Below are 5000 nucleotides of genomic sequence, written 5' to 3' on the forward strand. Positions count from 1 at the left end.
ACCTCCATCATCTTATCCCTCCATGTGTCTTGGCCCCCATGTGGCTCCTAGTTCTCCCAATCGATTTCCTTGTGGGTAAAGTCACCCATGATCAGGAGCTTTGCCCTGCATGCATGAGCTCTTCTGGCCACTGCAGCCAGTGTGTCAACCATCATTCTATTGCTCTCATCATACTCTTGCCTTGGCCTCCTGCTGTTCTGTGGTGGGTTATACATCACTGCAATTACCATTTTTCGACCTCCAGAGTGAAGCATTCCCGCTATGTGCTGTCTTCTCTCTCCAGCTCATCAAAATTCAATCGGTTTTTGATCAGCAGTGCCACTTCTCAACCCTCCTTCCTGTTCCCTCTGTCTTTCCTCAGGATCTGGTATCCCGCTGGAAAGATGGCATCTGTTATCATACCTGTAAGCTTGGTTTCGGTGAGAGCTATGATGCCCTGTGATGCCTCTTTGACTCTTTTGGGCCACTCCTCCCACTTGTTTGTTATTCCATCAGCGTTTGTGTACCATACCTTCAGTTTCCTCTCCAACACTGTGGTTTGGGGGGCCTGTGAGGGTGGGAGACCTGGTAACGTACTGTGGGATTCTATAGCTGGGTGTTGGGTGGAAGCTGTGAGTATGGATTGTAGTTTGTGTTGGGATGATGTGATAGGTTGTGGGGTTCTGAGGATGGTTCTGTGTGTGCTTGCCCTTGCTGCTCTGTCCTGTGTGTGTGTGTGTGTGTGTGTGTGTGTGTGTACTCACCTAATTATGGTTGTAAGGGTTGAGTCATAGCTCCTGGCCCCCCTCTTCATTGGTAGCTACTAGGTCACTACCTGCTCTGTGAGCCTTATCATACCTCTTCTTAAAGCTATGTATGGGGCACCTAACTTTCCAGACTATTCCACTTCCTGGCAACTCTGTGACTGAAAACAATAGTTCCTAGCATCTCTGTAACTCATCTGAGTCTTCAACTTCCAATTGTAAACCCTCGTCGCTGTGTCCCATCTCTGGAACATCTTATCTCAGTCCATCGTGTCGATTCCTCTCAGTATTTTATATTTTGTTATGTCCCCTCTATCTCTCCTGTCCTCCAGTTTCGTCAGGTAGAGTTCCCTTAACCTTTCTTCTTAGGACATGCTTAGCTCCAGGACTAGTCTCGTTGCAAACCTTTGCACTTTCTCTAATTTCCTAACGTGCTTTCCCAGGTGTGGATTCCAAAATGGCGCTGCATACTCTAATATAGGCCTGACGTACACGATTCCTTACTAAGATGTCGGAAAGCTATTCGTAGGTTTCCTAGTCGCCCATATGCTGCAGCAGTTATTTGAGTGATGTGCGCCTCAAGAGATATGTTCGGTATTATACTCATCCCAAGATCTTTTACCTTGAGTGAAGTTTGTAGGCTCTGGCCCCCTGGACTGTACTCCGTCTGCGGTCTTCTTCGCCTTTTCCCCATCTTCATGGCTTTGCACTTGGCGGGGTTGAGCTCCAGGAGACAGTTGCTAGACCAGGCCTGCAGTCTGTCCAGATCCCTTTGTAGTCCTATCTGGTCCTTCTCCGATTGAATTCTCCTCATTAACTTCACATTGCTAGCAAGCAGAGACACTTCTGAGTCTATTCCTTCCGTCATATCATTCACACACGTGTGTGTGTGTGTGTGTGTGTGTGTGTGTGTGTGTGTGTGTGTGTGTGTGTGTGTGTGTGTGTGTGTGTGTGTGTGTGTGTGTGTGTGTGTGTGTGTGTGTGTGTGTGTGTGTGTTATTGTTGAAGCTAGGGAAGGTGATCACGTCACTAAATTATCCAGACGGTGAGGTTCCCTCCGTCTCCGTCTCTCATGAGAGTCAGTGTAAACATTTAGCAAGCCCTGGAGGCGGCGGTGCCCATGATTACCCTGAGATGATTCCCTGTAGCGTCGGTGGCTTTGTCGGGAGGGCGGGCGGTGGTCGGCAGGCGGGTGGACTGAATGGCGGGCGGGATTGTAGACCACCAAAGGGAGAAGCGTGGACGGGCCGGCGGACCGTAGGGTGGGCGGATTTCGTGGGAGAATTTGTGGGCGGGAGTCACGTCCAGCCAATTTAGGCGTGATGACATTATGTGCGCTCCGGCGGACCGTGTTCCTCTGATCACCACCACCACAGTCCTCCAGGATTATCACGTTCCTCCATCTCTCCCTCCCTCCCTCCCTCCCTCCCTCCCTTCCTCAATCCCTCCCTCCCTCCCTCACAGGGTAATATAGCTTTTGTCTGTATAAATGGTTTAGTAGACCGACAGGTAGATCAGTCTTCCACTGTTGTTCTCTGGATGGGACTGATGAAGACACTGGCTGGTGAAACACGTCTCGAATGAAGACACAAGTGTCTCATTGCTAGCTCTTGTCCCCAGTGTGTAACTCACATAAATACACAAGCAGCACACTGCAGATGTATTCAACTTTACGTTCCTACTTCTCGCCTCTCCTAGTTATCCTCTTCTTAGTTATTCTCTTCTGTTTTACTCTCTTTACTAGATTTCCTTATTGTTTATCATTTCCTTCTTTATCTACAGCTCTCTTCCTTCACTATGTTTGATCTTTTTATTTCTCTCATTTATCTTCCTTCCATTCCATTCTCTTCATTTTCATCTTCCACTTCTTAATAATTTTCCTGATAGTCTTCCTCTTCTTCCTTCCAACTCTTCTCTTCTCATTCCAACTCATTGTTCTTCAGATTCAAAAATTTTCTCATCTTCCTTACCTTTATCTTCATAGATCTAAACTTACTCCCAGTTCAGTACATCCACGCTTACTACTGTGCAATCTACATCTACAGGACCTTAAACTCCAATATCAACCTTGACCTAAAACGCTTTCTTGATAGTTGTGACAGAACCCACAGGCATAACACCAGACACAAACATCTCTACGACATTCCCCGTGTTCGACTAAACCTTTACAAAAATTCAATGTATGTCAAAGGCCCTGAAATCTGGAACACCCTACCTGAGAACTCTAGAACTGCAGACACATTCATCACCTTCAAAACTACCAATAGAAAACATCTTATCTCCCTGATACACCCCATCAACTAACTACACGAATACCACCTGGTGGTTCACACTTACACTCACTCACCCATTTGACCATAAACAGAAATATTAATCTCAATCTTAAAATAATGAATCCTGTGATACTCCAATACTGAAACTATGTACTGTGCCAAAACAAAAGCATTCACATTGCTAAACTCACAAACTAGTATTTAGTCACTTAGCCATAATACCAACTTACCTCATAATTTGTAATATTTTAAAATAAAGAATTAAACTAAGTCTGCCCGAAATGCCTAGCCATGCTAGGCGTTCTAGTGGTACACTCTGTAATCATTATTTAACTACATGTAAACCACACAACAACCAAATTCTGTAAATTCAACATTGTAATCTTTATAGAGAATAAACTTTGAATTTGAATTTGAATTTGAATTTATCTTCATTATTATCTTCTTCCTCTTAAGGTTTATTTTATTCTTATGCTTAATAATTCCTTCTTATCCTCTTACTTCCCTTCTGTTCCTTTTCTTCTTTCTCCTCCTCCTCCTTCTTCGCCTCTTCCTCCTCCTCCTCTTCCTCCTTCACCTCCTCCTCCTCCTCTTCCTACGCCTTTTCCTTCTCCACCTCCTCCTTCTTCGCCTCTTCCTCCTCCTCTTCCTCCTTCACCTCCTCCTCTGCCTCTTCCTTCTCCTCCGCCTCTTCCTCCTCCTCCGCCTCTTCCTCCTCCTCCGCCTCTTCCTCCTCTTTCACCTCCTCCTCCGCCTCCTCTTCCTCCTCCGCCTCTTCCTCCTCCTCCGCCTCTTCCTCCTCCTTCACGGCCTCTTCCTCCTCCTCGTCCTTCACCGCCTCTTTCTCCTCCTCCTCCGCCTCTTCCTCCTCTTTCACCTCCTCCTCCTCCTCCTCCTCCTCTTCCTCCTCCGCCTCTTCCTCCTCCTCCTCCTCCTCCCAGAATTGCGTCTGGGTCACCATTATTACATGACTAGTGTTGTGGTTGGCCGGGTCTGGTGTTCCTGCCGCTCCAACACACACTCACCTTCCTTCCTCAGCCTCTACTGGTATTTGTGCACTCCTTGTCATATAACACACACACACACACACACACACACACACATACACACACATACACACACACACACACACACACACACACACACACACACACACACACACACACACACACACACACACACACACACACACACACACACACACACACACACACACACACACGCACACACACACACACACACACACACACACACACACACACACACACACACACACACACACACACCGGCTCTGGTGTTCCTGCCGCTCCAACACACACTCACCTTCCTTCCTCAGCCTCTACTGGTATTTGTGCACTCCTTGTCATATAACACACACACACACACACACGGGGCCAGGAGCTTGAACTCGACCCCTGCAACCTCAACTAGGTGAGTACATACACTTATACACACATCATCGACACACACATATACAAATCAACACCAACACAGCACAAACAACAAACATCTATAGTCAGGTTTGTGATGCAAGTTAAATATCCCAAAATAGTATAATTCTAATGCAATTATTCTCTAATTATATGTAATTACATTAATGTATTCATCTTGTTATTATTTAGAATTATCTTCATGGAGGAGTGAATGATTGCTGAAGTCACGTGACCTTTTTTTAATAACCTTAACCTGCAGGTGTATGTGTGTGTGTGTGTGTGTGTGTGTGTGTGTGTGTGTGTGTGTGTGTGTGTGTGTGTACTCACCTATTTGTACTCACCTATTTGTGGTTGCAGGGGTCGAGTCCTAGCTCCTGGCCCCGCCTCTTCACCGGTTGCTACTAGACCCTCTCTCTCCCCGCTCCATGAGCTTTATCAAACCTCGTCTTAAAACTGTGTATGGTTCCTGCCTCCACTACGTCATTTTCTGGGCTATTCCACTGCCTTACAACTCTATGACTGAAGAAATACTTCCTACTATCTCTCTGACT

The sequence above is a fragment of the Cherax quadricarinatus genome, chromosome 14, assembly GCF_038502225.1.
Source record: "Cherax quadricarinatus isolate ZL_2023a chromosome 14, ASM3850222v1, whole genome shotgun sequence".
NCBI lineage: Eukaryota > Metazoa > Arthropoda > Malacostraca > Decapoda > Parastacidae > Cherax > Cherax quadricarinatus.